The sequence below is a fragment of the Polypterus senegalus genome, unplaced genomic scaffold, assembly GCF_016835505.1.
Source record: "Polypterus senegalus isolate Bchr_013 unplaced genomic scaffold, ASM1683550v1 scaffold_4805, whole genome shotgun sequence".
Taxonomy (NCBI): domain Eukaryota; kingdom Metazoa; phylum Chordata; class Cladistia; order Polypteriformes; family Polypteridae; genus Polypterus; species Polypterus senegalus.
This window is the reverse complement of record NW_024382284.1, coordinates 1-26910: the sequence shown is the minus strand read 5'-3', so window position 1 is coordinate 26910 and position 26910 is coordinate 1. Positions and strand designations below refer to the sequence as shown.

The 26910-nt window shown below is 39.9% G+C and overlaps 1 long non-coding RNA gene across 1 annotated transcript in view; it reads left to right on the top strand.

Annotated features, from left to right (window-relative positions):
• Window positions 1-25910, top strand: part of LOC120521034 — a 28239-nt gene extending 2329 nt beyond the window's left edge. Inside the window, exons 2-3 of the long non-coding RNA XR_005631967.1 lie at window positions 25093-25164; window positions 25569-25910. This is a non-coding gene — a long non-coding RNA (uncharacterized LOC120521034). The remainder of the gene's footprint in view (window positions 1-25092; window positions 25165-25568) is intronic.
• The last annotated feature ends 1000 nt before the right edge of the window (window positions 25911-26910 follow it).

The window sequence follows — 26910 nt, the reverse complement described above, 5'->3', positions numbered from 1 at the left end:
TTGTGTTGTCTTTTTCAGTTAATGGTATGTAAGATGATCTTTCATCAGTTTGGTAAGAGAGAGAGAGTGTGGTAAAGCAAGCAAATGTATCGATTTTTCTGTCCAACCCCTAGAGCCAATAGGAGTGTCATGGTACTTAAAGGCTTCTGATACAAGCCAGTTCCAAACAGCCCTACTTCAGACCAATGGGGGAAATAGAACATCTTCAAACCTGCCACCTCCAAACCATATGTTAAGGTAAAGCTTGGCAGTTAGGCAGTCTGGCTTTCCTTTGGGGATTGGCTGAGAAACTCCAGCAGAGAAATATTTGCCAAACTTGTTTGAGGCACTTCACCCCCGACCTTGTGATATAATTCACTATCCTGACTTAATCTAGGGGGGTGGGGGGTAAACATGAATGCTTCTCACTAATGTAACACTAATATCAAATTTGCTTTGCCTAAGTTACAAATAAAGACATACAAAATATTTATCAACTTGTAAGCACAATTTCACACCATAACAATTATATTTTTCTCAAACAATTAAAAAAAAAAACTCTTTATCTTCCTCCTGGGCAAAGGTGGGTATTTCAGCTAGTAAAGCATAAAATGGTTTAGATAAAAGAGGGAGCATAAAATCAAAAGAGAAATCTTCTGACTATGATGTTGTCTCATTAACACTGGGTGTCTCTCAACTTATCGTTCACCACTGCAGTTCCTGATTCTTAACTTTTTTATTGTGTATCCTGTATAAAGTACACATATACATAAATGTATATCTATATATATAAAATTCTTTTCACGTTTGAATCGGAAATTACATATGACCATGCGAAATGGAAATTACGCATGACCACAGAACATATTATAATACAGGAACTAATCACTTCGCTTGTGGACTTATTTTATATATCGCCTTTCGTAATGGAATTGTTATTATTTGTGTGAGAGTTACTTTACTGATATTGAAAAGAAGTAAACACAAACACGCCGATCTATCCCATAGAAGTCCGCCCCGCATTGCCCTCTCCCAGCCATCCTCTCTGGACTCCAGCAATGAGCCATCCACCGCCAGGCACGTGACAGAGTTGTTTTATTTATTTGTCCACATGACTGTCGCGGAAACTGCCACATTGTAACTTTTTTTTAATTGCCAGTACTTGATAGTAGAAGAGATGAGGAAAACAGGTTTGCGTCTTTCTACTTTGCCGAGCTGTAAACAATGTGAAGACAACACCGTCTTCAGTGGTGAGGGGTCGTGAGAATAAAATGGACGCTGGGAGGTGCCGAATGTCGGGCTGCTCCACCAGGTCGACTGCTTCACAGTTTCGGGTGGCGTCCTCTCTCCTTGCACTGTTTGTGACACTTTGAGTGCCCCGTCGGCTCCTGGGAGAGTGGAAATCTTTGTGAATAAGTGTAATCGGTGCCATCGAAGCAAAACTCTCTTTGTAAATTGCGCTGCACGACTACTTACTGTCCCTTAAGGTGAGTTCAGGTCACTAATACCCCGCAACATTCAAGGTTGCTTTTGTGATGAATTATTTTAAGAAGATGGATGGTTTATGCCTAAGAAGATGTACCAACCTCTTCATGTTAAGTTTTGGACTTGGGAATTGTTTGCACCTTCTGCCTGTTAAGCATGGAAGGGCAGTGTCCACATTTCTCAGAATAAATTTTCTCTTAAATTACAGGCATGTAGTGCAAGGTTGTCAGGAAGAAATTTGCAGGATCGCATAGAAAATGTTATTTCTATACCACAGTGGTCGTGTAGCGCCTTTCACAAGGGATGTGCTACAGAGAGATGATCCAAATACATTTAAGCTGCTGTTAGTGCTACTTACCTGTTTAAAATGTACTTTACCCGAAAGCACTCCAGTACTGCTAAATATATCTTTACTTCTTACATGTTAATGTTTTACTGTTTAATAATTTATATACTACATTTTATTTTTTTTTTAGCGAAGCCACTGGGTAATCAGCTAGTATATATATATATATATATTCTTATTTTCCTAAGAAGTTATAAAACTGTCATTAAAGAAAATGAATCTAAGGACTCTGTTTCCCTAAGGCAAGGTCTTACAGTCAGTTGTGGCCCCTAAACTGCAGCCTAGGGTAGTCTATTCATTAATCTTTTATTTTTTTTATTATTTTTATTAATTTTAATTAAAAGCAGATAACATTCCATAAATTCAAGTTAAATTTTAAAAAGCAAAGCAAAATTCATCCCCTATCCAAGAGAAAGAGAGGAAAGCCAACATCCAAAGATACTCGATAAAATAATAACAAGAAAGGAAGAGGATATTTTTCCCTGAAATGGAACCTTATTCTGAAATGTTATTGATTAGATCCTGCCATATATTTAAAATGTTTTGAACGGAACCTCTAAGTGAGAATTTGATTTTCCCAATTTCAGCCAGTATAGAAAATCAGTTATCCACTGACTTAAAAGTGGTAGGGTGGAATTCTTCCTGTTGAGCGAGATAAGTCTATGTGCTAATAGTGAAGTAAAGGCAATCACAGTTTGTTTGTCCTTCTCCACCATAAGACCCCATGTGAGCCCACCAAACACAGCTGTTAGAGGATTAGGAGGGATTGAGACACCAAGGCTTTCTGAAAGGCATTCAAAGATTTTGTCCAGAATGATGCTAATTTGGTGCAGGGCCAAAACATGTGACCTAGTAAGACTGGAGCTCGATTGCAACATTCACAGGTTGAATCTTATCCTGAAACTTTTTGGACAAATTTAAACAAGATAAGTGTTCTCAATAGAAGATTTTAAGTTGAACTGAATGCTTTGCACATACGGAGCTCGAGTGTATTTTGTACATGGCTGCCTTCCATTCCTTTTCTGAACTATTAAGTGACAGATCCTTTCCCCAATGTACTCTGGGATCTTTGAAAGAAAGGACATTTAAAATGTCCCCTTTATCTCTGATGCATTTTGAAAGTATACAGCCAGTGGTTCCTTGGCAATTGCAAAGAGCAAAGGTGATAAGGGGCATCCTTGTCGAGTACCACATTCTAGTTTGAAGTAGTTTGAAATAATGTTTTAATACAAACAGAAGGTTCTGGACTAGTATAAAGTATTCTGATCCATGCATATATGCTTGGGCCGAACCCAAATTTGTTCAATGTGGTGAATTGGTAGTCCCATTCAATCATGTCAAATGCGTTTCTACATCTAAGGATAATAAGAAAACTGGGGTGTTAGATTAAACGGGTGAATATATTAATTATATTAAACAGACATCGAAGATTAGAAGTTAAGTGACTGCCTTTAATATATCGTGTTTGGTCTTGTGATATTACAGAAGTAAGCACTTTCTCAATCTTTCTGGCTAGAAATTTGGAAAGTATCCTTTTTTTTATTTTATTAATTTTATTACAATCCATACAAAGCAATCAAGTTTTTAAAAAAAAAAATTAGTTAAGAACAGATCGATCCCCACCCTGAGAGAGAGAGCAAGCCAAACGGTGTAAAATTTAAGGCTTGTAAAATACCTAAATTAATAAATTCTCTGTGCTTTATAAACTTATTTTAAAATATTACTGATTAGATCCTGCCATGTTTTGAAAAAGTCTGTACAGATCCTCTAACTGAGTATTTGATTTTTCCAATTTCAAATAATATAACACATCAGTTTCCCACTGACTTAAAGAGGAGAGTTTGGGTTCTTCCAGTTTATCAGAATAAGTCTGCGTGCCAACAGTGTAGTGAATGCAATCACAATTTGTTTGTCTTTCTCCACTTTAAGCCCTCTGGAAGAACCCCAAACACAGCTGTTAATGGGTTAGGAGGGATTGTGAGTCCAAGGCTGTCTGAGAGGTAATTAAAAATTTTTGTCCAGAATAATGTTAATTTGGTGCAGGCCCAGAACATGTGACCTAGTGAGGCTGGGGCTTGGTTGCAACGTTCGCAGGTTGGATCATGCCCTGGAAACATTTTGAGAGTTTTAGTCGAGACAGATGTGCTCGATATATAATTTTGAGTTGTATAATTGTATGCTTTGCGCATATGGAGCTTGAGTGAATTCTCTGCATTGCTACTTTCCACTCCTTTTCTGATATATTAATTGAGAGATCTTTTCCCAGTGTCCTCTTGGATCTTTGAAAGGAAGGGATTGTAAAAGGATTTTATATATTGTAGAGATGGAGTCTAACTCCTTGAAATTGAGCAATATTTTTCCAGCATAGATGAGGGTGCAAGATGAGGAAAATCTGGAAGGTTCTGTTTAACAAAGTTCCTGATTTGAAGATAGTGAAAGAAATGTGTAGCTGGAATGTTAAATTTGGAATGTAATTGTTCATAGGATGCAAAGACGTTGTCTATATAAAGATCTCTAAGCAAGTTAATTCCAAATTTTTCCAGATATTAAAACTGCATATGTTTGTGAGGTTGAAAGAGGTGGTTCTCTTGCAGGGTGCCACAGATAGAAGCTTCTCCGTCTTAAAATGCTTTCTACATTGGTTCCAGATTCTAAGTGAGTGGAGCACAATTGGGTTATTAGTGTATTGCCGATAACGTGTGTTTATTGGAGCACAGAGCAAGGAATACAAAGAAGTACTGCAGGATTTTACTTCTATTGCGGTCCAAGCCTGTGTATGTTCTTCTATTTGTGTCCAGGTTCTTATCCTGTATATTTGCTGCCCAGTAATAAAACTGGAAGTTAGGTAGAGCCATGCCGCCTTCTGCCTTTTGTCTTTGTAGGGTCGCTCTTTTGATGCGTGGATGTTTTGAATTCCAAATAAATGAGGTTATTGTTGAATCTAATTGCTTAAAGAATGATTTATTAATGTATATTGGATGTTTTGAAATAAAAAGGAGCTTAGGAAGAATATTCATCTTAACAGTGTTAATTCTTCCAGCTAGTGTGAGATGAAGGGTTGACCATCTATGCAAGTCTTGTTTAATTTTTTCCATGCAGACGCGAAATTTTGTTGATAAAGAGCTTTATGTTTACTTGTGATGTTTACCCGAGGTATTTAAACTGTTCTGCAATGATAAAAGGTAGGGTGTCTAATCTAATATTATATGCTTGAGAATTCACTGGAAAGAGTACACTTTTATTCAGATTAATTCTGAGACCAGAGAGCTTTTGAAATTCTGTGAGTGCTGCTAAGACTGCAGGCACAGAATTTTCTGGGTCCGATATATACAGTACCATGTCATCTGCATATAATGAGATTTTCTGTTCCAGTCCTTCTCTGCTAATCCCCTTTATCTGATCAGTATTTCGACAATGTATTGCCAGTGGTTCAATGGCAATGCAAACAGCGGTGACAAGGGCATCCTTGTCTTGTGCCACTCTAGTTTAAAGTAGTCTGAGCAAATGTTATTGATGCAAACTGAAGCTTCTGGGTTAGTATACAGTAATTTAATCCATGCACAAATGTTCGGGCCAAACCCAAACTTCCAATTAGTAAAAAGGTATTTCCATTCAATCATGTCGAATGCTTTTTCTGCATCCAATGATAATAATATTTCTGGGGTGTTTGATTTAGTTGGTGAGTATATTACATTAAACAGGCGTCAAGATTTGAAGATAAGTGTGGCCCCTAATAAATCCAGTTTGGTCTTGTGATATTACGAGGGAGCACTTTCTCCATCCTTCTAGCTATGATTTTAGAGAGTATTTTAACGTCGTTATTCAGAAGTGAAATTGGTCTGTATGATGCACATTGTAATAAGTCCTTATTTTGTTTTGGAAAGACAGTGATTAGTGCTTGGCAAAGGTTTGTGGAAGAGATTGGTTATCTCTGGCTTCTGTAAATGTTGCTAATAGGAGGGAGCTAGCTGAGCGGAGAATTTCTTGTAAAACTTTGCAGGGTAGCCATCAGGGCCTGCTGCTTTTCCACCTTGGAGTGACTTTATAGCATCTAGTAATTCTGATAATGCCAGAGGTTTATCAAGTTCCTCCACACTAAAAGCGTCTATTTGTGGTATCTGTAATGTATCCAGAAATGCATTAGATTGTATATTGTCTTCTTTAAACTCAGTAGTATATAGGGATTTATAGTAGTCTCTGAAAGTGTGCATTATATTTTTGTGTTCGATGATTTTATCTCCATTCGTGTTAGTAATTACGAGATTGCTTGCGCACTTCTTGCTTGTGAATTTGTTGAGCTAAAAGCTTATTAGCTTTCTCCATGTTCATAATAATGATGTCTGGATTTGTAAATTAGTTGTTCAGTTTCTTTAGTTGTCAAGAGGTTTAATTCTGAATGTAGAGCCTGCCTCCTCTATGTAGAGTCTCGCTTGGTAGTCTGGCATGTTCTTCATCTATTTTAGTAATTTCGCTTTTATCTCTGCTACTTTCTTGGCTTGGATTTATTTCTGTGGGGAAAGATATGAGATAATCTGTCCTCTTAAGAAGGCCTTAAGAGTTTCCCAGAGTATTCCTGCAGAGATCTCGGGATGTATTTGTCTCTAGAAAGAATTTGATTTGTTTGGATATAAATTCAGTACAATTCTCGTCAGCTAATAGAAGCGGTTGAGCGCCATCTGCGGGTGAGTGTATGGGGCTTAGTAATTTCAGCTCCAAGATCATAGGAGCATGGTCTGAAATAACAATAGCATCGTATTTACAAGATTTAATCTTAGGCAAGAAGTTATTATCTATAAAGAAGTAATCAATCCTTGAGTAGCAATGATGTACTGGTGAGTAGAAAGAATATGTTCTTGAATTTGGGTTTAAAAACCTCCAGGGATCTGATAAGTTGTGATCAGTTATAAACTTTGTAATTATCTTTGCGGTGTTAGATGCCGTTCCCCCTGTGGAGGAAGTCCTATCTAAAAGTGGATTTAGAACACAATTAAAGTCCCCAGCCATTATAACTTTATGAGTGTTCAGATTGGGAATGGATGCAAATAAATTTTGTATAAATTCCTTATCATCAACATTAGGTGCATAAACATTTATCAAAATCATTTTACAGTTAGATAAGTCTCCCATGACCATTACATATCTCCCTTCAGGATCCAATACTACATCTGATGCTACAAATGGTACTGTTCTATGTATGAGAATTCCCACCCTCTAGTTTTCTTTGTAAAACTAGAATGGAACATTTGGCCAGTCCAGTCTTTTTGCAGCCGGAACTGATCCTTGCTTAGTAAGTGGGTTTCCTGTAAAAATACTATTTTAGCATTTAGACCTGTTAGGTGAGAAAGTACTTTCTTTCTCTTTAATTCGTGATTCAGGCCTTTAACATTCCAGCTTAAGTTCCAGTGTCCCATCATGGAGACACTGATTCTGAGTTTTTGATGTCATTTTATAGTCTTAACTGGAAGTGAGATAGTTTAGGTCTTAATTTCCTATTTCCCCAAGAGTTGTTGCCATGCAGCTTATTATTACGTTGATAGTTATAATTATAAAGATTGAGATGATAGATTAGGTATAGATCAAGCCTGCTCTCTTTCTCTCCCCCCCTTAACCCCCACCCTCCCTTTTTGCCTCCCCAGGTGAGGCTAAAACCCACTTCACGCAGTCCCAGTCCTCTGACATACCCAGAGACAGAGCACGTCCAAAGCAAAACAAGCCCCATGCAGCGCTTTAGGTTAAAAGACAGAGATATCTATTATCAATATAGTCTTTAAAAAAGAAAAAAAAAAAAGAATTTTGCACTTAAAACATATATATATAGTCTTCAGCAATTCTAATGCATTAAGATGATACACCCAGATAATAAACCCGGGTGATGGTGTTAAAGATGTGTCCAGAATAAGCATAACAAGTCTTAATGCAGTAATAGCAATAACAGTAAACTAAGGGTATGATATTGAACAGTCTCGTTTAGGGTAGAGATGAAATAATTAGAAGAAAAAAAAAAAAGTAAATAAGCACAATAAAATATAAACAGATAGCGCCATAGTAATACTAAGTAATAATGAGAATATATGCTGATAAAAACCCGCATTTTAAAACGAATAGATCAGACAGTAGATTATTAATCCTTGCTTTGCTGGATACAAGAGGCTGTATTTGACGCTGAGTTGCCGTAACCGCTGTTTGATGTTGTAGAAGGCTGCGCGTTTAGTAGCTGTTGCTGGAGAGAAGTCAGGGAAGATACGAATGTGGTTATTTTCAAATGTAATATCTTCCTTGTTTCTGAGGAGTGCCATCACCTCTAGCTTAAATGATAAATGTTCAAAATGAACTAGAAAAGACCTTGGTCTGGGTCTAACGGTGTTTGATCCGCGTACGCAATAAGCCCTGGGTTGGTCTCGTCTGATGCAAGAGATGGACGTCTGAAGTGGAATTCCGCTAGCAGCGGTGTTGTTTTCATATTATTTGCTTATTATTCTGAGATATCCTGTATCTATTCAACCCAAGGAGACTGCTACAGTATATATGTAAGCATATATAAACATGGCCAACAAGAAAGGGGGTCCGTAAAAGTCAAAAACTAAAACTGCACCCAAGCTAAGATCAGCAAGCCCTAGCTCAAGATACGGCTTTTCAGAGAGAGACCTGGATCAGCTGGGCGAAAGTACAGACTCTTTGGGACGAAGGTCCGCTATATCGTCGCCGGCTGAGAGTGAAAAGGGGACTGAATGTACGATCGTGAGTGCAGATCCGCGATCTCAATTACTCCACACGAGCTGGGAATAGCGGGTACACTGGCTACAGTAGAGCTTGACACTTCATCAGTGGTACAAGAAAGCACAATTGAAATGTCTACACTGCAGGGGCCTCATGTACAACGCCGCGCGTAGAACTCGCACTATAACATGGCGTAAGCACAAAAGACGAAATGTGTTTATGCACAGAAAAATCCAGATGCAGGAATCTGTGCATACTCCAACTTCCATATTCTTCCGCTCGATAAATCCCGATCAGCGTGAAAACTAACGCTCGTGCATGCGCATTATGTAACGCCCCAAATCCTCCCAGAATTACGCCTATTTGAATATGCAAATCAATATAAATCGCCCTTAAGCGCAGCCTTCTGTGAAAAGACAATGGGAAAAGCACGGGGGAAAATATAAGAATTTCAGCGAATACCAAGTGGAGGCAAATGAAAAACATACTATTTGTTCAAATAAACCGTGGTATAATCAACAAAAGGAAGTTGATCGAGCTGCATAGCGTGTTGGAGAAACATGAAAGCTCACATTCACAAATCGCACAGTGCCGGAAATAAAAAAAAGAAGTCACATATCAAAGTCGCCGTGAAAAGAAGAGTTGTAAGCCCACTGTCTGAGTGTCATATGAAAGTTTATTAGGGTACAGAGAAAAAAGGCACACAGTGAGGAAAAAGCACGAAATGTCAACTTCAATCTCGACATTTCCACTTTAATCACGTAGTTTATTTTGTCATTAAAGTAGAACATCATAAACTTCATCTTAAAATCATTTAATTAACCAGTTTCTCAAATCACATCGTAATTAAAGTAGCACGTTAAATGCTTTGTTTTGTTTTTGATCTTCTATGTGCCTATGTATGTGAATCACTACTTGCTTCTTAAACCGGCTCTCTTCCTCCAACTAGACACAGAATCATTTACATTCGTAATATTACAGTTCTCTGAATAACTAAAATACTGAGATGTATACGTGATATCATTTTCATGATGATAGGAGTTAATGCACGTTATTAAACATGTGTTTCACTTCGATGAAATAATTTATTGCAGCAGTACAATCAGGGGCGGCTCTAGGCTTGTGGTGGCACTGGGCAGAGGAAGAATCGGTGGCTCCTTCGCTTCCGTCAGTAAGGTAGCTTATGCACAACGTCTGTTGCGGACACTGCATAGCCGCCGCGTGCTCATGACTCAAGCATTTAACTTTTGCCGAAATTTGTTGCTGTGTTTTTAGCTGTGTTGCTATTTTCTCTTTCTGTTTTATATTCAATATATATTGGTGTAGCCGTCACTGCAGTCAGTGCTTTTCTTTCCCCAAGTAACCAATCGCCATACAATCAGCTCTGTAATAGACGTTAAGCCATCTGTAAGCTTAGCGCCGATTCTTCAAAACGTTTAAAGAACATTGAAATATTTTCGTAGTACATGTTTAATTATTCTATCCTTAACGACACTCCCAGTGAAGAGTATAGATTATTTAAATGAAGTTAAAGTTTTATCTGTATAATTTAATAAACATATTTTGCTGAATTTCACCTTATAAATGATATCGTTTCTGTTTCTGAACCGCGAGGTCCGTACAGGAAAGACTTTAAAACATTTTGCAGTGGCTGAGACAGCGTGTCCTTAAAGCTGTATACCGATAATTCCCTTTCCGATCAGTTGCTGCTGTGAGTCACACTCAGATACAGTGATATAAATACTCCGAGTGGTGCAGTGAGAGTAATATGGAAAAAGATGATCTGCTGTGACAACTCCTAACAAGAGGAGCTGAAAGAAGAAGAAGAAGAAGAAGCAGTGAGAGTAACAACGCTAAATCAGTTATGGTATTTGGAATACTATGGCTATTCCCTGGACCATTATATTGTTACAAGTTAATTACAATCAGATGCATTACACTAATAAACAATATGCGGTTAGTTTCAGTGTATTTATAAAGCCGCGTCAGGAAAATAAGGTGTAACCACACAGGAACAGTAGCACTGCTTTGACGCTGGGTGCCGCCAGTCTGCAAAACCGAGCGGAGAACTTGCGTACGACAAGGTATGAGGTACCGTGGAAAAGTGCGTGGATTTACGGCAAGTGTAGGTTTTATACATCGCGATTTGAACGTGGAAAAGTTCTTACGCAACGTTTCTGTGCATACACACCGTTTATACATGAGGCCCCAGGTGATGTTCGCTGAGCTCATACAAGATATGAAGGAAACCGAGAAGGCAAATGAGAAAGCAAGGACACATGAGAGACTGAAACAGGAATTGAAACAGGAGATGCTGGTATTGAAACAGGAATGGCAACAAGCAAATGAAACGCTGTGGCTGATGCTCCAACAGACAAATGAAAGGCTGCGACAAGAAATCCAAGTGGAGATGCGACTGATGCTGGGTAAAATTGAAACGCTTACTGATCAATTGGAGGATCTCAAGGAGACATTTACGACTAGGATTGAATTAGCCGAAAAATTAGCTACCAGTGCTGAAGAAAAAGCAGGAAATGTCAGCTCCGAATGCAAAAAACTCGGAGACTGACTGGCTGCTTTGGAAGATGGTAGTAGAAGGTATAATGTCAGAATTGAAGGTCTGCCTGAGAATCGAGAAAGTTCAAACCCAGTGAAATTCGCAGCTGAACTTTTTTCTAAAATAATCGGGGACGACTTTAAAGCAGAATCTGGGAAAGTATCTTAACCCTTAAACCACTACATACTTGGGGGATTAATGCACCCCTGGATGCCAAATACTTTTTTGCTGCACTTTTTTTGGAAAAGTCACAATTCACCAAGAAAAAGTGAAATTTTAATGGAGCAAATATTTTTTTCATGCAAAGACCATCACAATTACTGCAACCCTGATCATTTTACACACTGCCAATGAATTGAAAAAACTATAAAAAAAAAACTACTGCAACAATCTATTATTATATGTACAAGGTGCAACTGATGCTATTAATGAAATTCAGTAAATCACCGAACCAACTGCTCTTGAACTGGCTGCACACAGAGGCCAATGCTGATGCTCGCAGGCTAGTCTATTGCAGCGTCTGAATCCCAGGGACAGTGATGCTGATTCATTAGGGGGGACCAGTGGTCATGAGCTGGCTGATCAACAAATGTACAGCACTGACTGATCAGCTCCGGCATCCTGGAAAATTGCACTGATTATAGCCGGTTGTGGCGGTTTAAGGGTTAACATCATTATTCAGAAGAGAGATTGGTCTGTATGATGCACATTTTAGTAAGTCCTTATTTTTCCTAGGAAAGATTGCAAGTAATGCTTGGTGAAAACCTTGAAGTAGAATTTTGTTGTCCTTAGCTTCTATAAATGTTTATAATAACTGAAGAACTAACATTTGAAAATGTTTTATAAAATTCCACTGGGTAGCCATCAGGGCTGGCAGCTTTCCCACTTTGAAGTGAGTTTATAACATTTAGTAATTCAGAGAGTGTTAGAGGTTTATTCAGTTTCTCACCACTAGAATTACACCTCTTTGAATATGCAAATCAATATAAATATTCCTTAAGTTCAGTGTTCTGTGAAAAGACAATGGGAAAAGCAAGAAGGAAAATGGAAGAATTTCAGTGAATACCAAGTGGAGGCAAGGAAAAACATATTATTTGTTGGGTTAAACAGTGGTATAAACATCAAAAGGAAGTTGATCGACTGACATAGAGTGTCGGAGAAACTCGAAAGCTCAAGTTCACAAAGTCGCACAGTGCCCGAAATAAAAAAGAAGTTGTCATACTGTATATCAAAGTCGCCGTGAAAAGTTGACTTGTAGCCCACCATCTGAATGTCATATGAAAGCTTATTAGGATACAGAGAAAAAAGGCACACAGTAGAAAAAAAGCAGGAAATGTCAAATTCAATCTCGAAATTTCCACTTTAATCACGTAGTTTATGTTGTTATTAAAGTAGAACATCATAAACTTCATCTTAAAATCGTTTAATTAATCAGTTTCTCAAATCTCATTGTAATTAAAGTAGCACGTTAAATGCTTTGTTTTGTATTTGTTCTTCTATGTGCTCTATGTGTGTGAATCACTACGTAGTTCTAAAGCCGTCTTTCTCCATCCCTGACAGGACACAGAATCCATTACATTCGTGATATTACAGCTCTCTGAATAATTAAAATACTGAGATGTATACATGATATAATTTTCATGATGATAGGAGTTAAAGCACGATATTAAACATGGGTTTCACGGTGACGCAGTGATTGTGCGCAACCTTCAATTAAATTATTTATTGCAGCAGTACTCAGGGGCGGCTCTAGGCTTGTGGTGGCCCTGGGTAGAGAAAAAATGGCCCCTTAACCCGCCAATGTCAGTAACGTAGATTATGCACGGTGGATGGCCACGTTCATTGCGGACACTGCAGAGCCGCCTCGTGCTCATGACACAAGCGTTTAACTTTTGACGAAATTTCCTGCTGCGTTTTTAGCTGTGTCAAGTATTTTCTCTTTCTGTTTTATATTCAATATATATTGGCATGGCCCCTGGATTTTGGCCCTGTGCAGGTGCACAGTTTGCACATGCCTAAGGCCACAGCTACAGTACTGTCTCTTTCAAATGTACTAACCTGTACTAACTACTAACTCCAATTCCTGTCCTTCCTTTTCTTTCTCCAAGTAACCGATCACCACACAATCAGCTCTGTAATAGACATTAAGCCATCTGTAAGCTTATAATGTCGATTCTTCAAAACTTTTAAGGAACATTAAAATATCTTCGTAGTACATGTTTAATTATTCTATCCTTCACGCCAGTCCCAGTGAAGCATACAGTGCGGGGCAGGAATAATCGTGATTGGAGCGCCAGATCCTTGCTAGCATAGCAATACCGTGTCCTTTAATTATTAACAATATAGATTATTTAAATGAAGTTAAAGTTTTATCTATACTGATAAAAGCCAAAGCCCTCACTGACTGACTGACTCACTGACTCACTGACTCATCACTAATTCTCCAACTTCCAGTGTAGGTAGAAGGCTGAAATTTGGCAGGCTCATTCCTTACAGCTTCCTTACAAAAGTTGGGCAGGTTTCATTTCGAAATTCTACGCATAATGGTCATAACTGGGAGCTATTTTTCTGCATATACTATAATGGAGTTGAGCTCGAAAGCCGTTGAGGGCGGAGTTTCGTGTGACATCATCACGCCTCCCACGTAATCACGCAGTACGTAGAAAACCAGGAAGAGCTCCAAAAACCGCTGATGAAAACATACATTATATAATTAAGAAGGCAGCGAAACAATTAGAAGCGAGCGAGTGACATATAAAACCATATTCAGCGGCTCACGTGAACTGACGCAGTGCGCAAACAAAAAGCAACAGTTCCAAAGAGTGCTGAACAAAAAACGAATTACACTGCTACGCTCAAATAGACAAACTGCACGCCGTGGCGCAATAGTGGAGGCTTCGCCTCTAGCGCCGGCGTCCGAGGTCCAATTCCCGAGAGGGGATGCACTGAGTATGTACGTGCACGTCCCGATACATTTTAACTTTGTGTAACAGGTGTCAGGTCACACTTACAGGTAATCTAACTTAGACACCATTTAAATATCCGACTACGCCACCCAGTTTTATTAAGAGACTGGGAACTCCTGAAATTTACCAATAATAGCACACAGGTTTCTTTAAATTGGACGGTGAGTAAACACACAATGAAAGACACAACAGTAATTTCAGGAAAAGCAACAGTAACTTCTATTACACAAGACAATAATAAGTACATTAAAAAGATAAATGAACATAAACCAAATCTAACAGTATCATGAAGAAAATTTCTTTTTAGAAAGGAAAGCACACAGTCCACACTCTAAAAGTCCATTAAAAACAAGAATTGGATGATACAACCTGTAGTGGTGCAAAGTCCAGTTTGTTCTCAGTGTTACCCCAACACTTAATTGTTCAACTGTCCATGGATGCACTCTGTTCACCGGACACTCATTTCCCAAGAGAAGTTTTTGTCAAAATTGTGGAATCCCTGTCGACGTCTCTTCGTTGTTCCCTTTTTTTTCCACCCTGGGCTCCTTGTATTGCTGTGAATTAGGCACGCCTTATTTCTTGTCTGCCAGCTTTGCTCGGTCCTTTCATGCGGCTTCCCTCTCTCGCTGGACCCACAACCGGCGTCTCCTTGTAGAGCTGTCTCTTCCTCCCTGGAAGTATTGCTGTCCTTGTGCCTCACGTTGTGCCAGCCACGTACCCCAGTCTGCCAGTGAGCCCCTGTGCTCTCTGCGAGTCTTGGCAGCGTTCTCAGTGGACTGTTCCCCTCCTCTTTTGCCTTCTCCTGGCCAGGGCTTAAATCTCCTTCAGTCCCTGCAATTATCAGTCCTGGACAATCAGATTAAACAAGTGGCACAGCTAAATTTCCTGGGTTTAACAAATAATGAAAACACGAGTTAACAAAATGTATTGTTACCAACCATGAATGAGTACAGATCTGCTGTTTAGAAATCAATATTGTCAAAAATGTTAATTGCCAAGTCAGGTAAATACAGAAAAAAGGCCAGACTTCAAAGCGGCGACTCCTTTGCCAGACAGCTGATACTTACACAAACAATCCTGACACAATCAGTAACTGAATTATCCAGGCTCCTCCAAGGAAGCAGCAGTTCTGTTATCACACGTGGTATTGTTTGTAAATCTCAACCAGCCATAAACTTCAAAATGGCAACTCCTTCGCAAGACAGCAAATACTTACAACCTGCAGACAGCCATGACACAATCAGTAACTGGATTATCCAGGAAATTAACACTAGAATTACCAGAGCCTACGAAAAAACTCGTAATTCCGTCCCACCTTAAACTGCTTCTTAAATCCCTTCACACCTCTCCACCAGCGCCCTTTGTCTTCTAAATGTGCTGATAAAGAGAAGCTTGGAGCAGCCGGCTATTCCATCCCCCCACCAATTTAGAACGTGCACGAACTTCTCTCAGCTCAGACCTTGATTGAGTATCTGGGAGTGAAGTGGAGTTTTAGAGTGGAAATAATAGATCGTTATTTGGAACACACGCATTTCATGTCTGTTCCGTTTCTACAGTAATCTGTGTCAACACATTGTTAAAACAGAAACGTTTTTTATATTCTAGTAGTAGATGACAAAATGTAGGCATAAACTATATAGTGTATGAAGCCTGAAGTCCAAATAGCAAAGAAACATTTTCACAAGAATAACACAATTGCGCTTTTATTCAAAAAATATAACTGCAGAAACAAAAAGCCGCCTTAACATGCGACATTGACAGCAGTTTATTGTAACTGACTCTGTGGTGCAATCAAATCAGTTCCCGCTTGGGAATCAAGAGATCACGAGTTCGATCCTGCGCCCCTCTGTTTTGAGAAGTAAACTGCTCTTAGTCTTACTATTTTAGAATAAAAGCATACATTTGATTTCAGTCTGTAACATCCGGTGCAATTTATGATCCTTGTAAAGGTTAGCTTTTTTTTTTTTTAATTCACTTTTCATTCTCTCAGTCGCATTCAGAATCAATCCATACAACCCCATCTGACACGGCTGTTTTCACTAAAGACGCTATAGCTCTGCAGTGTACCACGATGCATACTAACGCCAAACCCCCGGGTTCTGACACACAAACGCTGGCGAAGCTGCCTTCTTCGTGATCTCACCGCCACTTGCTTTTCTTTTATTCAGTTTTATTGAGTGTTCCTGCCAGTCCCCGCATGTTGCTGTATGCTGTTTCTTTTGTACTCCAGGACATGCAGAGGAAAGAATGGTAAAGAGCAGTAACTTCGGCGCTATATGCAATCATCAGACACTCCCCATCTGCCCGTGTCGTTCAAACACAGGAACATATATTGGTGTAAAAGTATAACAAAGTGCACTTGAATAAAAGTTGTTTCCTGTAAAAAGCAATGTACGCACTTCTCTCTATGCTGTGGTTTCTTATGGTGAGCCTCCTTATGCTGAGCTTTGTTATGTCGTGCTGCCTTATCCATCTTACCCTTAGCAGTTTGACCTGTATTTGATAGATTCTGCTGATGTCCCTTCACCCATTCTTCCCTGGTACCCCCTCTGGCAATCCTAACACTATGGCAGAAGGCTGGTTGTAAATATCTGCTGAATCCATCATTTTCCCGGTGTGCCTCAGCACGTCGACACACAGCAGAGCTGTTAGACCCTGCTTCCTGTGTACTGGGGGCTGCCTGAGACAGTACAACTGGTGAATTTAAAGCCTGAAAAACAGCATGCCAACAAGCAGAGATCACATTCATTCCAATCAGCAATGGGCTCGTTTGGACTTCATCTGGTACAATCACAACCCCTCTGGCAGGTAACTTCACTGTAGCCACCTCAAAATCCATTGTGGCGTAGCCTGTATAGGGGATATCCAACCCATTGGCAGCTTTCAGGTTTAGAAGAAACGGGGCCAACTTCAATCATATCTGTAAAATGCTGCTTGAAAAGACTCTCTTTCATCAGTGTTACCTGGGATCCAGTGTCTAACAGTCCATTTAATGTTTTGCCTTCAATGGTGACCTGTACCACGGGACACTCACCAATAAGAGGGGATATGGCCTTTCGTGTTTCACTGTCCAACCCTGTGTCACAAAACGAGACAAAGACAGAAAAAGGTTTGGGGCAGCCACCCATGTAATTTGGTATCCTGGCTGCAAAAGTCGTTTTCTTTTCAAAATACCAGCACTGAAGTGCTTACAACAGAGTCCAAAACAAGACTGTCAGAGAAGGGGAAAGGGAAGGCTTTTAAAGGGGGAGGCAGGAAGTGAGCTCATAAGGATCGGGCACGTGTTCATCATTCATTGGATTAGGCCCGGATGTGACATCAGTGGGGCCGGAGCTGGCAAGGTCTGTCTCCATTGGCTCCGTCCCAGAAGTGACGTCCAGAGAGACAGGTGGAACCTCCCGGGTTTGGTCTACAGGGAAGTGAGAAAGAGAGTTAGTGCACTCTGCCACATCCCGGCATGCCTCAGAACTGCCTTCACTCGAGCCCTTTAGCTGCCTCCCATGCGCGTGTGTGTGACACCTGCTATCTGGCCCACAGCTGCAGGGTTCACAAGTTCAAAAGTAGGGCGCCCACTAGAGGATGGACAGTTCCGCGCCAAATGACCTGTTTGTTGGCACTGATTACAAATGGGCATACCTTGTGAATCCCAGGCATAACGGCTGTTAGTGCGAGGCCTTCTATCTGGAGTGTACTAGTGGCTGGGCAGCATTAACCTGTGGAACTGCTGGCCTCAGTTCCTTCAGCTGCTCCTGAGTCCATTCCTTCATCTGTGTTTTTAGGTCACACAGAATCTCTGCCTTGAATGCTAGTCTCCAGTCTGCCTGTGAATGAGAGTTAGTTGCAGAGAACTCATCAATAGCTCCGCAAGTTGCTTCCCTGTGTCCCGTATAATTACTCTTCAAGCAGCAGGGACTCTTGATGCACTTCCCCAAAAGTTTTATCTGTATTGTGGCGCACAAATGTCCGTAGTGCTTGTCACAGTCCAGCGTCGTGGAGGTCCAACAACAGCTGATCTCGCAGCTGTATATCGGAGGGGGCTTGTATATATATATGTGTATATGTATATATGTATATATGTATGGATATGTATATATATATGTTTATGTGTGTTTGTGTGTGTGTATATATATATATATATATATATATAGTATATAACAGCAACACTCATAACAGTCACAAAACAATTACATTGACAATCATGTTACGTTATTTTCAAAATATTTCCTTTTCTTTTTCATTGCTTCTTTAAAAACCCCTTAACGCGCCCCCGTACCGGTCCCGGGACATAACAGCGGTTCAAAACGTTACAGTAATGTGTGCATGCCCATCTGCCATGCATCTCGACATACTACCCATCAAATGAAACTTCAAAGTCTCGTCTTACCGATGATATAAACCATTTTGACACACAACAACCACAGCACTGACACTAAAGCCTTTTATACAGAGAAGTACATACTTTAAGAGTTGACTTTCCCTACCTTTGAAGACCCCCTGCAAGTCAAACATCAATATTTCCGAGCAGTATTGATCCCATTGTGTCCGTAAGGCTCCAGCTTAATATAATCCAGTAAAACGATTTAGGTCCAAAACACGATATATCCTCAAAGGGACAAAACTCCAGAAAACGTTTCATAACTTGGAGACCACCTAATGTAATTTTTTTCATTTATATTGATCATATCAGACGTAATTTGTTTCTGTCGGCGATAACCATGCTACCGCATGAAACACGGAAGTGTTAGCTTCAGATCGACACCTAACTGGCCAATTACGACGGGTCTGGGGTTGACTGGCACCTCGTATAGCCAACGAAAGGTCACAGAAGGCTGAATGATGACGAGTAACTCGAAACTCTGGTAGAATCTACCAGTTTGATTGGACACTGTGACTGACACTCAAAACTTACAGCCAATGAGCAGCTGAGCATTTTGATATGTAACTTGCCATGCTAACTTGTAAACAAAGCGATCGGGGCGGCGCGAAGGTGGCATTTGTGCCAATCTGCAGAGTTGGTTCGTGGTTGTTTATTGTGATTTCGCCAAGTTTTTCGTGATTTTAAATATAAATAAAGGTAATAAAAACGTAAATAAACGCCGATTAAATAATAGATGCATGTACGCGGCGTGAAAGTATTCAACCGGCCCAGGTGACGTCTAATGGCAGAGAGCGACATGTGCCACACCCTTGTGCTTTCTGCTTGCTAGTGATTGCTGCCATCAAGTGGCACATGGAAAAACGCGAGCTGTGTTGTAACAGTTTGTAAAAGAAATGTATATAGTTTGTGTGCATTTTATAAAAAAAAAAAGTAAAAAATAAAAAATATAAATATATTTTTGGCCCATAAGACTTGTATTGACTATTTTTACATAGAAATGTGTATTTTTTATTGTTTTTATTATTTTTATAACTAATAGAGTGACACTGTGTGCAGATATAGATTCCTTTAGGTGTAAGCTTTCAGAAGAGCCCTCATTGATATCTGTGGGTTGAAGCATTCAAAAGTTATTACACTTTTAACATACGTTCCAAAATGTGGATAATGGTCCCTCTAAAAAGCCCCTGGGCATGCCCACATAAAAACTGGTGTAAAAATGTCATTTTGACAGGTATTCTTTTCAAATTTGAAATGTGAGTAGTCAACAAGTTATTCTGTTGGTACATAGTGTGTTTCTGTCCCCACCTACCTACTGCAGCTTTATTTTCCTTTATTTTCATAAAAAAACTTAGGCGAGAACAAAAAAATTCGTTTTTTTTGTGAGTTCTAATGTGCATAACTTTTGATCAGTCACACCTACAGTGATTCTGACTACTAAGGGTGAAACTAGAGAATGTTACCTTTACAAAGAGACCAAACATGTGTTTATACTCCAGATAGTTCAATAACAGCAATGATTCTAATTTGGAGAGGTCGAATTACAAGCGATTTAGCAAAAATGACCCCGCTTGAGAAGGGGTTTTAACACACTACTTCTCGGCTGCGAAGCGCGGCTATTTTGCTAGTCTGTATAATATAATAAACATATTTTGCTGCATTTCATCTTACAAATGATATCGTCATCATATGTAAATACGCACTTTATAAAGTGGCTCAGGTTGTGTAATATTATAACTGTAGTGCAAGTTTACAGTGAGGTGATTGTACTTATAAGTACAGACAATTCTACGAGGAGCACTTGATGGACTGATTGAGTGCATTTAGAGCTCTTGGTATGAAACTGTTTCTGAGCCGCGAAGTCTGTACAGGAAAGGTTTGAAGCGTTTGCCATGTGAAAAGCAGTTCAAATAGGAAGCATGGCTGAGGCAGCGTGTGCTTGATGCTGTATACCGACAATTCTCTTTCTGATAAGCTGCTCCGAGTTGTGCAGTGAGAGTAATATGGAAAAAGATGATCCGCTGAGGCAACCCCTAATGGGAGCAGCTGAAAGAAGAAGAAAAAGAAGGTGCAGTGAGAGTAACAATGCTAAAGCAATTATTGTATTTAGTTTAGTTTGACCATTCCGTGGACCATTATATTGTTACAAGTTAATTACAATCAGATGCATTAAACTAATAAACAATATGCAGTTAATTTCAGTGTACTGTATTTATAAAGTCGCGTCAGGGTCATGGATCTGAAAAAGAAAGATAAACCACACAGGAACAGTAGCAATGCTTTGACACTGGGTGCCACCAGTCTGCAAAACCGAGCGGAGAACTTGCGTACGACAAGGTATGAGGTGCTGTGGAAATGTGTGTGGCTTTATGCCAAGTTGAGGTTTTATACATCGCAATTTGAACATGTATGTATGCACTCTTTATTCATGAGGTCACTGGTTATTGTATAAATATGACAGTTCACAGCCACCTGTTAGTTCAGACCCCCAGTCAAATGGTCTGGCTGAAAGAACTATTCAGACCAGCAAAACTTTACCTTAATGGGTCAGCACCTGTGCATGCAGAGACACTGGTGAGGGGCTACTTCTTCTTGCCCACTCAGGTCTGCCAGTGAATAGCGGATGGTGATGTCACCTCCGTGTGGTATCAAGTCTCAATCCAGACTCTTCTCCTGTGTAGTTCCTAGTAGGTTGACTGAGCTGCCCACCTCGATCCATACTGCTGTCTCAGTCAATGTTTTCAAGAAACAATTGAAGACCCATCAGTTCTGAGAATATCTGTTGAATTGATTGAAAAAAATGCTCTGTGAAATTTACATTGTAGGTTAATTTTTTGTTAGATTACATTTAACTGCTTTATCTATTGTAACCTACGTAACTTATTGTAATGTTAGTATTTATTACATCTTTTCAATTGTGTCAATCAACTTTTGTTACCCGTCCTACTACACTTACTGAACAAACAGACTCTGTCTCATGTTACTCAATTATGTTTACCTCTTTTGAAAGTTGCTTTGGATAAAAGTGCCTGCCAAGTAAATAACTCTTATATAGAGATTCTTAAATACTGGAAAAACAACACTTATCTCTATAGCTCACCCTCATACAAAGAATGAAGCTCTAAGTGCTTTACAAGGGAAAGTTACAAGACAAAGAAAAAAAATAAGATTAGGTAAGAATATTAATGAATAATTTAAAAAAATAAAAAGAAATAAATCCACGCAACCTGATAAAATATGGGGCACCTGCCCTGTGACTTGATCTGGTGGTGGTGATTGTTCAAAATGCCACCACAGAAGAAGTATCAATCAATCAATCAACATTTATTTATATAGCACATATTCATACAAAAAAATGTAGCTCAAAGTGCTTTACAAAATGAATAGAGAAATAGAAGACACAATAAAAGATAAACATAAGTCAACATTAATTAACATAGAATAAGAGTAAGGTCCGATGGCCAGGGTGGACAGAAAAAAAAAAAAAAAAACTCCAAAGGCTGGAGAAAAAAAATAAAATCTGTAGGGTTCCAGACCAAGAGACCGCCCAGTCCCCTCTGGGCAATCTACCTAACATAAATCAAACAGTCCTCTTTGTATTTAGGGTTTTCATGGAAGGACCTGATGATGATGGTCACGTAGACTTCTGGCTTTCAGTCCATCAATGTTGGTGCATCGTGATGCTTTGAGTAGGTGGTGGTGGCGCACGCCACCACAAAGAAACCGGAAAAAGAAAGAAAGTAGAGAAAAGCAGAACACACCAAGCTATGCCAATTAACGTCCATCGCTGATTGTAAACTGGTCCTGTGTGAAACAGCTTAGGTTTGTGAGAAAAGGAGGAAAAAACAGCTTTACTGCTTTAAATCAGGTGTAGACAGAAGCTGATAAAGACACCTACTAAAAATAAGAGAAAGGATGATCATCTGAACAATACTGGGTGTACTGGGGAAGAAAAGTCAAAGAGAGCTGGTCAAACTCTGCTTCATCCTTCTTAATCTATCAGTATAGAAGCCTCTTGGTTTTCTACTGTTGTATTGCAAGTGGTGGTTAGGAGAGTCCCTAGGACTCTGTAGACTCAAATGAATGACACCTTACAGTTTATTGGTACAAAATGGAGACTGTTTACTTCTACAAAGTCTCTTCATGATTCTTTATCCCAGTGCTTTGAAAGTTAAGCCCACATGCAAGGCTCTTTCTAGAAAGTAACACTCACACCAACACTCCACTAATGCACATTCAATGAACAGCAAGGGACTGCATAAGCCTTTATAGGATGGGGGGGGGCAGTAAGAAATAATCATATTCAATAATTCATGCTGAAAAATGAACAAAAAAGGCAAAGAAAAAGAACATAAACATAAGCCAAGACGGAACCTGGCCAAAAAAGGACACAACCCCCTTCTCAAGGAGTGGTTTCCAGACACCCTAAACTACATCCAAAAAAGTTTGTATTTTTTTTGGGCCCACCAGATTGAAAAGCTTTGACCTGGCAGGACAGCTGAAGTGAGAAGACTTTAGTCCAATGAGGATGACTTTATAGTTGGCAGACCACCACATGGTGACAAAAAGGGCAATACAAAAACAAGGTAAGAGGTCAGGTTTGGTCCTTTTGGATTCCAGACCCCTTTGATGAAGTGGTGCCCACCTGGAAGCTCTTAGAAGAAGCCCCAGATTCAGGTGAGGTAGGCAGCAGAGCAGGTACCACCTGAGGACACACAGGTAGCACAGCACTCCCTCTTGAGAACATGGCAAAAGACAACCTAGTGTACCATCCTGGGACTGTAGACAACAGCTGACAAGCATTGCATCAATGGGGTGCAAGAGACTTAGGCAATCAAAACTTGGGGTCCAGGCTACAAGGTCAGCAATCAATAAAGCACTTGATGAAACTGAAGGTAAAAGCTTCTTGGTGACAGAAGGTTGTGTTGGAGTGGGCGACACAATGCAGGAAACAGAAAAATGAATTCAAATGAGACAGAAGAACAGACTGGAGATGGAGGATCAAATAATTCAACAGCATAAAAGTTAGTGAAATAATGTAGCAGGCTCAGAAGAAAACAGGAGTGGGTGGTTTAAATGAAGAAGGAAACATCTGGTGGTTCTACGGCAGAAACAGCAAGCCCAGGTGTAGCTCCTGTACAAAATTCAGCTTAAAATGCAAGACTTGGAGGGAAAACAGAGGAGGTGTTTGGGTCAGATGATTAGACATTTAAATTTAGAAACAGCAGCAGCAGATTAACTCAGTTCAGCCCATGTCAAATATCTGTCCAACAAGTACTGGATATTAGTTTGATGTATTTAGTATGAATCAGTTAGTTCATGAAAATAGTCATCACATCCTCCAAATGTAGAATCCTGGCCAAAAAAAATTAAGCCGTCAAGAGTTTCTGTCCAACTTCTTGTAAATGGTGATAATCATGGATACGAGTTGTAGACAATCACATATCTTTCAGAGCCACACTCCTCCCATGTCATCCAGGGACTTCTTCATAAAACATAGTTCTGGCTGTGCAGAGCTTCAGCTAAGAGGACCTTTTTTGCTTTATAGTGGCGGCTAATTCTGTTGTGATTCTGTCACCACAAAAGAACAAAAATGGATGAGGCCTTCAAAAAGACCCTCAAAAAACAGATACATCAGTATCTTTCTATTATAAAAAAAATCTTGGAAGTCTTGGAAGGAGACGATACGTGATCTTCTCGGAAGACAATTTGACGTCCCACGAGACAGGGCAGGGTCACCAAAGGACCATTGCTGTACAGGCTTTTAAATGATCAACGCGCAGCGCGACAAGCAGAACACGCAGCTCGGCAGCAGCAGCAAGCCAGCAGATAAAATAAATAATAATTCTTTGCATTTATATAGCGCTTTTCTCACTACTCAAAGCACTCAGCAATTGCAGGTTAAGGGTCTTGCCCAAGGGTCCAACAGAGCAGAGTCCCTTTTGGCATTTATGGGATTCAAACCTGCAACCTTCCGATTGCCAGTGGAGATCCCTAGCCTGACATCCACCACTCCGCCTAAAAATATAGGATGCAGTCAGGATTGAACCGGGCAATCTTGATTACAAGTCAATCTTACCACTACGCCACGGAAGATTGCAGGCGGCAGAGACGTGAAGTGGCTGGTGGGTAGCGTGCCCATGGGGGTCGGGAGGGTGGTAGAGGGGGTGGGTGAACGAAAGCCCCCTAGTTGTTAAAAACAAAACAATAATACATTAAATATATCATCTCAGTAGTAAATGAACAGAACAATATTAACAGAAATAACCACATTAAATGATTCAAAACAAAAAATGAACATTAAGGACAAAGAAAAGGAACATAAACATAAGACAAAATGGGAACCCCGGCCAAAACAGAACACAAATTACCTGCTGGTCTTTCTTTAAAGCCTGTGAGGAAACACCAGACGAGAACCTGCCTGACGACAGAGTGTGTTTATAACAATGAGACCACATCGAGGTGTCCAGCCTCAGATGTCAGTGATGATGTCCACTTTGTAAGAAACTCAGATCTAATATGCTGTGAAATCCCAACATTCCACTTGTAGACTCACAAATATAAATGGGCATGAAGAGCAGATCCATGGCACCATCCTGTTTGCTTTATAAGAGTGCCTGCCTTATCTATGATGATGTTTTCTTACCAAGATTTCATTGTTTTTCAGCTATGACGGTCCAGAAAGGATGGAGCTGCTCTGTGTTCTTTCTCCTCTACATGATACACGTCACCTGGACACGTATGTGTTTTTATGATTTGTGATTCTGCTTTGGCTCAGAAGATGTGTTGCCTTTAAAAAGAATTGGTGTCCATTTCTATCACAGCAGACTTTTCTTGTACCTCACAAGGTTGTTCATCTTTTGGTGGCTCCACTTCAACTCTTTCTGTATCCTGATCTTCATCTCCTGAACAGAGAATTTGAGTGGCAGGCAATTTAATGTTGAGGATGAAGTTCAAATCTGTCAGTAGGGCAGACAAATTAAAAATATAAACTTTAAAATTTGGGAAACTTGGAAGAGGACAGAAGAGCATTTAGTCTTCATGTAAACCCTAAAGAGCCTTGTCGATTGATTTAAATGGGCTTGTTGTCATTAACTGACTCCATCCTGACACTCATTGTGGATATTTGTGGTTTCTTTTCAGAGAAGTTTGATGTCATTGGACCTTCTACTGACATTTTTGCTCTTCTTGGTGAAGATGTCACCCTACCTGCCACACTGTCACCGCCACTCAGTACTCAGGGGTTTGAGGTGAGGTGGGTTCGAAATGACTTGTACTCTGTGGTACTCTTATACTGGAATCTTCAAATTAGACCTGAGCATCAGATGCAGGTCTATAAGGGGAGGACTTCACTTTTCCCAGAAGAACTCGTGAGTGGAAACGTGTCTCTGAGACTCCAGGATGTCCGTGTCTCTGATGGTGGTCTCTACAGATGTTTAGTGACCTCTGAACAATGGAATGAGGAGACTCACCTCACTCTGAATGTTGAAGGTATTTCTAAATTTCCATTTCCTTTTTGCTGCGTCCCCCATCACTCTAATGACTGTAATGTGTCCCAGTGATGTAGACCTTGTGTGTGGAGGCCATTTCATTGTTCTGTTTTTGGTAACACAGACGCTTGGATGATCTTATCCACTGAAGTTCACGATAAAGTTTTATTTCCAGTACACCATCTGAGTCCTTGTCAAATATTTTAATGACCAAACCCACTGATTTTCTCTTTCTCATCCTAAACCCAACTGTGCTCCTTTTTGTCTGCCTACATGAATGTGACTGTAAAGGTGATTTTTAAAACAGGCTGCAGCCTCATCTTCTCAGTCTTGGGTCAGCTTATAGCGCTTGATGCTGATTTATTTCACTACAGTCTGGCATTGTGTTTTCAGACAATTAACCCATCCTGTACAGTTCTATGGATTGTACTGAGAGTTGGGGGCTACGTGTTGTCTGTGTGTGAAACATCATTTTAGTTATCACTAAGGGGCTGGGTAGAATTCTTCAAAAATGTTTCACTTTATTTATTTATTTATTTTCGTTTGTACAAAGGGCACATTGTGAGTGATGGGTATGGGGTGTGTGTCTCAGCACTGGGTGTCACGCAGCTCAGCAGTAGGACAGAAGATAAGTAACCAGCGAGCTTCATATCGGGGACTAAGATGCTAGTAGTAAAGGAATATGAGTTCAGTCAGGTAAATCACCCTCCAGATGGCACACATTGGAGCTAAGAGTAGGGCAAGGGCAAAGAGCACATTTGAAAAGGAGGACATTTAAGAACTCACAGTGCTGATAGTGACATTGGCTAGGAGGAAAGGAAGTGACAAAGAGACGTTTTAGACAAATGGACATGAAAGTCAGGTAAGAAATAAAAACAGCAGAAGGAAGGAAGCAGTGAGGGTACCTTAAACAGGGGATTAGAGGGGTGCAGTAAGTATTAAACAGGTCATTTGTTACTTTAAACCCGTCAAGTGCATTCAATTTTAAAAGGGAC